This window comes from Lactuca virosa, chromosome 7 (assembly GCF_052849685.1).
Source record: "Lactuca virosa cultivar CGN04683 chromosome 7, Lactuca_virosa_CGN04683_v6, whole genome shotgun sequence".
NCBI lineage: Eukaryota > Viridiplantae > Streptophyta > Magnoliopsida > Asterales > Asteraceae > Lactuca > Lactuca virosa.
Genome location: NC_136432.1, coordinates 242,395,484 through 242,402,678, shown reverse-complemented (window position 1 = coordinate 242,402,678; position 7,195 = coordinate 242,395,484). Strand labels below are relative to the sequence as shown.

At 35.9% G+C, this 7,195-nt stretch overlaps 1 long non-coding RNA gene across 1 annotated transcript; it reads left to right on the top strand.

Annotated features, from left to right (window-relative positions):
• The first annotated feature begins 599 nt into the window (after positions 1 to 599).
• LOC145123714 (uncharacterized) lies at positions 600 to 1,713 on the top strand. The gene is made up of 2 exons (XR_013715259.1): positions 600 to 1,337; positions 1,435 to 1,713. It is a non-coding gene; the product is annotated as an uncharacterized LOC145123714 (long non-coding RNA).
• Positions 1,714 to 7,195: the final 5,482 nt, after the last annotated feature.

Sequence of the window (7,195 nt, the reverse complement as noted above, 5' to 3'; positions counted from 1 at the left end):
TTTCCATGCTTCCACGAGATACTTTAACTTATACATATACAATCATCATTCTTGTGACTTATAACATCAACATGTGTTATTATAGCAATCTACTTATATTCTTATGAATTTTCTAAATAACTATATTTATATTTCATGTAAAGTATAAATATATCATCTTTTAACAATCTACTTTAACTTAATAGATTTATTGGTGATTTATAACATTTTTAGATTGCTATATTATAAACCTTTGACAAATAATAAATTATGATGCTATTTTGTATATAAAACTTGAAACTCTTCAAACTTTAAAAGACACACATATATTCTCCCCAAATATTAAAACCGTAAAAGAGGGGTCGTAGAAACTCATCCTTGAAGCGTGAGTTCCAAACGTTCGAATTCAGTTTCTTTGAGAAGCTTGACATGAGAAACTGTAAATCCACAATTTTTGAACTTTGAAATACTACCATTTCATAACAAATCTGAACTATCGGGGACTAATTTGTAACTTCGCTAAAGTATATGGGCTTTCATGAAAAGGATTTTCATGGAAGGGCCATTTTTGTTTAATGTTTCGAACTTCAAACGAATTTAGGGCTTGTGTTTCCCGATTCCATTAGTTGATCAGGTAGTGAAAGGTATAAACAAAAGCAAACAGATGACGAAGGGAGGGAAAAGACGCAAAGGCAGCGAACATTCGCCCCCGGTGACGACTCGATTCGGGGAAAGAGGGGCTTCGAAACGGACGATCGATCGAAGGTTGATCAAGGGGCAAAGTTATTGGCGGTGGTTAGATATGCCAAAACAGGAAAGGTCAGAGAGATGGGGGATTTGGCGATGGCTGATCGGAAGAAAAAGAGGCACGAAATCGATAGCAGACAAGCAACCGTCTTCGATGATTGATTGGTTTAAGGAAGGAGATGAGCGAAGCGGCAAGGCTTCTCGTGCAGTTCCTAATCCATTGCTTCTTTTGCCTCGGAAGGGATATGCGAGGGTGAAGGGTCAGACGGGGGCTGCAGCCGATCTCGGTGGTGTTTACTCAATCGAAAAAAGAAGAAAAATGGTCTTCGATTCCTTGACTGACCAAAGGGAAGAAGATGAGCAGAAGCAATCATTTCAAAAGATGGATCAATGAGCAGAGGTGGAGAGGTATAGTTGATCTCTGGGGAGTCCTCATGATTTCCTTTCTCGTCTTCAGCAGTAGAACACAAAGAAGGAGCAGGTGTTCGTCAGGAAGAAGGGGAAAAACGGGACGGCTTGATGTTCTCTTGGCTGTCGGAGGAAGCTGCACCTCCGATGGAGTCTTTCTCTGTTTGAAATTGAAGAAGAAAGAGGAAGGTTAGCAGCAGACGGTAACCTCCTTGCTTCATATTTTTTTGTTTGTTTGATTTGGCAGAATTCGATAGAGGGGAAAGGATTGATCGGGTTTGATGTTCTTGACAAATGCAGGTGGGAAGAGATGGAAATAAAGGGAAACAGAAGGTGGGTTTACTGTCTTCACTCAGATTTTGGAAGACTTTTTGATGGATTTATGGTACTTGGAAATGTTTGGAAGGATTTTGAGAGGACAATGCATTTATTGACTCATGTGTGTATAAGTGTGATGTATTGATTGTGTATTTGTTTGTATAAGTAGAATATATGAGTTTGTTTCATAAATATGTGCAATATATACATATAAATCGAAATCCATATGTTAAGAAATGTTTAAATTGTTAATTTATTAAATCTTGATCTTTTTAAAATTCCTTTTTGATATATATATATATATATATATATATATATATATATATATATATATGTATATATATATATATATACAATCATACACACATATTAGTGTGTCTTTTTTTAAACCCCACACACACACATATATATATATATATATATATATATATATATATATATATATATACACTTAATGAAAAATTTTATTTTTAACGTCATAAATAAATTTAATTTTTTGTGATTTTTGAATCGATCTTCAAGGTAGACGGTTTGAGCCGTTTCAGATGTTCTAAAAGAAATTATAAATATAATATATTTTATAAACATAAAATTACACACAATTGGTCTTTAATACACAACGGTTCGCGGTGGTTTGACCGCTGAACTCTAATCAATTATTACAAGGATCCTCTGTCTTCTTACCACCTACATCACCTTGAATCTTCAGGTTAGGGCACTGACCACTTTTGTGACCCATCGGTCTGCAGTTATAGCTGATTTGTCCAGGGCTTCTACAATCCACCTGTTTGTGGCCCGACTTACCATAACGCCTATAGGTGATAGTGGTGCTACTACACGACCCCTTGTGTGAGGAGTGACAGTTCACACAAAAACTTGCCTTGTCACCCTTCACAACTTGAGGACCCTTCTTTTTCTTTGAGGACAAAAATTGGCACCTTTCGTTTTCCCACACCATGCGTACCGTCATGGTTTCAAGTTGAGAGATCCACCCAAAAACTTTGTGCTTCAATTTTATTGACGTCCTTAGTAGTTCCAACCTCATCAAACATCAGACATGCAACTCGTAGGATCTGTTCCATCTCCTCTATCTAAGCCCCCTAGAACTTATTCTCTTCCTCTAGTTTCTCAAAGCGTACAACCATGGATGGAATATGAACTCCCATGAGCAATCGCACTTGGGGTTCTCGATCTAGCTGAATTGTTTCAGAAAAATATTCTCCCTGATAGCATTGGTCACTCTGACCGTCTCTGGTACCAATATTCTCTCGCAGTGAAGACATATCTCTGAGCAACGAAAAGATTTAAAATTTAGTAGATAATAAAAAGGAATGATTCCAACAAAATAAGGCGGGATAAATGTTGTAAGGGTGATTAAGCTATTAAGAACATAAATCACTCATCACACCTCCCCCCCCCCCCTAAGAGTCTAAAACAACCTAATTAAGCCAATCTACAATGTGCGTCAAAACACCAGTCTCTATGTTCAGTTTGCTCACATCACGGCTCTGATACCAACTTGTAACATCGTGATTTTTCACCCAAATTTTACTTTTTTATTTTAAACACTTTTTAACCAGAATACATTTAACAGAAGTCTTATTTTGAATTTTATGAAAACATCACCAATGTTACCTTATTACCAAAAACAACCTTCATCAAAATTTAAGTTCATAAAAACAACGAAAGAAAAGTTCTCAAAACCATAAGTAAATGAAAACTCAACGACATGTCCAAAGTGGTATCATCTCTAAAATACACTAATGTAACTACCCCAAAAGGCCCCATCCTCTCCAAGGCATCATATCATGCTACATGTTCCAATGCAAGGCAAAATAACAAGCAAAGAAACAAGTGTCAGCATACGCTAACAGGGTGGTAACTTATCTTGCGAACATGATTGATAAGAAGCTCAATTCAACGTTGCTACCTCGCATTCAGATCCTTCTTTCTCTGAATGTGACATAAGCTTTTATGATCTGCTTACACCTTGTACCATGAAAATAATAACGTCATAGTTAAGAGTAATAACCACCGTCGCCAACTCCTAATCATACATTGAGTTGTTCCGTTTGACACTCTTTGCTTATTGGGAAACAAACACAAGCACCTTCCCTCACTACATCATCACACACCCCAACCCTGAATAGGGTGTGGATACTTACTTGTTTTCATCTTAATCTTATTCAACCTTCAATGTGACAACTGGCATTTTTGCCAGGAAATTCTGTGATCATGTAAACTTCATCTATGGTAATACTTGTAACTCTAACTTGATATCATACACTATGTTCATTCTATGACCACAAACTTAGTCAAGATTTACAATTGAAATTCAAAACTCTATGCAAAACATTTCAGAAAGTCAATTGGGGAGTTGAAAACCCTAGAGATCCAGGTTCAAGTTCATTATGGACTAGGATTTCCTTATTGGGCCTAATGGACCAATAAGCATTCAATTCAACTATATTGGGCCTAGAAACCCTATTTGGATTCTAAATGGACCCAATTCATAAATCTATAACATTTTGGACCATTTGGGCCTAGAATGATTTATTATAACCCTAATGGGCCTTATTGGGCCATAAATGAATTAATTAGCCCTAATAAGCCATAAACTCGTTCCTTTGTACCATATTGGGCCGTGAACATCAATGAGGGCCCAATGAGCCGAAAAGTATTTTTGGGCCTAGGAAATTCGAACAAAGCCAAGAAATTGAGCCCAACACCATTTTTCCTTCATTCCATTAGGCCATTTTCGGCCCAAGTAAAAAAAAGAGAAAAGAGAAAGGAAAAGGAGGATTGCCTAACCATTGACACCTAATCTTTATTTGTTGGGTATCCATGCAAGGGTGCATGTACCCATGCACCTATCACACCACCATTAATCAAACTCTATATATTCCCCTCTCTTCTTCTACTCACGACCGAGAGCAATAAACACACACACACATCTTCAAAATTTCCTTTAAACTCTCTCAAGCACTCAAGAACATCCCCCCCCTTCCATAAAAAATTTTGAGATTTTGAAGTGTTTCAAGAAGATCTTCACCAAAAATCATCAATCCTTGGTAAGTCACTACACATCCAAGTTAAATAACTTCATTCTTATGTTAGATCACTCCTTCTAAACATTTTGGTGATCATATTCTTAGAAAACCCCATAAGCTCGAGATCTATTCAAGGAAGGCTTGCTAGAGTCGAAACCTCTTCCATTTCTTCTTCAAACCGAGATCAAGCAAGCAAGGTGAGTTCATACCCCCTTATTTTCGGTTTTTACTTGTTTTTGGGGGAGAATACAAGTGTTTATGTGTAGATCTATGTATATATGCATGTTATGTGTGATTTTCTTGGTTTATGTTGTGATTGTGTGATAAAACTCGATAGATCTAAGAAACTTCAACAAAAATAGGTGAGATTCATAAACTAAAACACTCTAGTCACCATACTACAAAGTTAAAAGTGTTATACATGCCCTAGTTGTGAAAAACAAAACACAAATCTTGTATAAGGATCATTCTTGGCAAATAAACAAAAGATTGGGACAAAAGTGACACCTACGGTTTTATAGGGACCAAAAGGGTCATATTAGCTTAAAAATGAGTTTTTATAACAATCATATTTTCCAAAGGGCCAAAAGTGTAAATTTTGGCATTATGGGCCTTAATGTGGGCCTTACGGCTTTTTGGGCCCAAATTGCAAAAGTAACAAATTTTATGGATAAAAATGTTATGAAATAGAAACTTGAGCCAAAAATGAAAACCCACGAGATTAGGGGCTGAAAACGACACTTATTTCAAGATTTGGACCAAAAATGTTAATTTTATAAAAATTGGGCCGAAAATGTCATTTTATTCAAATAAGGGCTGAAATTGTAATTTTCTGCAAAAATGGACTGAAAATGTCATTACATGTATTTTTGGGCCAAACCCGTCAATTACTAAACATTTGGGGCGAAAATATAACTTTTTATAAATTTATGGACTAAAATGTTATTTTTAATTTAATATAGACCAAAATGACATTTTATGTAAAAATAAGCCTTTAAATGTTCAAACTAGTTCTTAAGGGACCTAAAGTGTAATTTTTAATAAATACGGGTTCAAATTATAGAATTTTGACGTATCAAAATAAAAATATCATTATAACAAAACATTGAACTTTTTATAACGCTATGGATAAATATTTCGACTAAACGAAATATACTATAGCAAATAAACGAAATACAACAATTGTGCGATTATTGGGCCTAGAATTTGCTATACATGTTTATTGGGCCTTCGTGATCCATTTACATGTTTATTGGGCCCAATGTATTCATCACATGTCTATTAGGCCTCAGTGACCCAATTACATGCTTAATGGGCCTAAATTAGCCTTTACATGTTATTGGGCCTTAGTGGTCCATTTACATGCTAATTTAGCTTGGAATAACTCATCACGTGCTTAATGGGCTTAAATGTGTCCATGGCATACATAACAAGCCTGGAAATAACTTACATGTCTAATGAGCCATAGTTGTCTTTTCTTCATGTTTGTTGGGCCTTATCTTTTCATTTCATACATCATCTAGTGGTTCGAACTTTCAAATACATATAACGTATACAAATTCATGAGGCAATAATTGGAATCTAGTGAGACGTGTCGGTTGACTCCATTGAGTGTATGACCGTAGCCTGTAGTTATAATCAGAGTCTCATAGAGGGAGAGCGAGAGTTTGTGTATAGATCTATACGGGGGTGACTCCCCCACACCTGAGTTGTTCGCTACAGTTAGACTAGGCCAGTCTAGGGTGACAAACCTTGATCGAATATCTGGCGTTTGGAAAAATGCCAAGACAGGCAAATCAGTCACTATCATGCATGGTTATAACGACTCATATAGAGATCCATTCCCATCACGACATTACGGAAATTAAAAACTCGTAAGTCATATTGATACAAAACATACGACAGTGCAAAGACCGTAACATTTTTATAAATCAGAAAATATCGGATTTTCTGGGGAAATACTATTATTCAAATACCACTTACTTACAACAGAAAGAATACAAAGAAATTTGAACTGCATTCCTGTATGTTACTACTATGAAATTCACACATGCATTTATACTCGATTTTCACATCATTTTTCAGACTTTTTACAGAAAATATCGGATTTTCTGGGTTTTACAAACAATACAAAAACTTTCATTCAAACATGCTTATGAACTCACCAACATTATATATGTTGACCGTTTTCAAAATAACTTGTATTCTCAGGTAACCGTTAAGCAGAAGGACTTTCAAGTGTGTATGGATTTATTTTGTGTAATGTCACTCATCGTACTATTAATATTTTGGAATTATGTAACCTAAGACAATGTACTTGATGTGAACAATACCAGTTGTAATATATAATGTTTGGTGATGAATGTGTTATGTTTCATGTATATTCATTGTGATGATATTTCAATTGATAGTCACACTAGCCATCAGACGTTTCCGCCGTCTGGTTCGGGGGTGTGACATTCAATAATCGATATCCAACCATATGTATCGTCTTTCTTTTTATCGAATTGGACCAACACTCCCTAAGATGAGGAGCTTGGTCGAATAAACATGCACTCAAACAACCCGTGAAGCCACAACACCATTCCTTTATTTCCAAAGAAGCAAACCTAAAAGGTGCTTTGGCTTTAAGAGTCACAGTACTGAGGTGGTACTCAAGACTACCGAGTTGATTTAGCAGGTTTGGGGTAGAC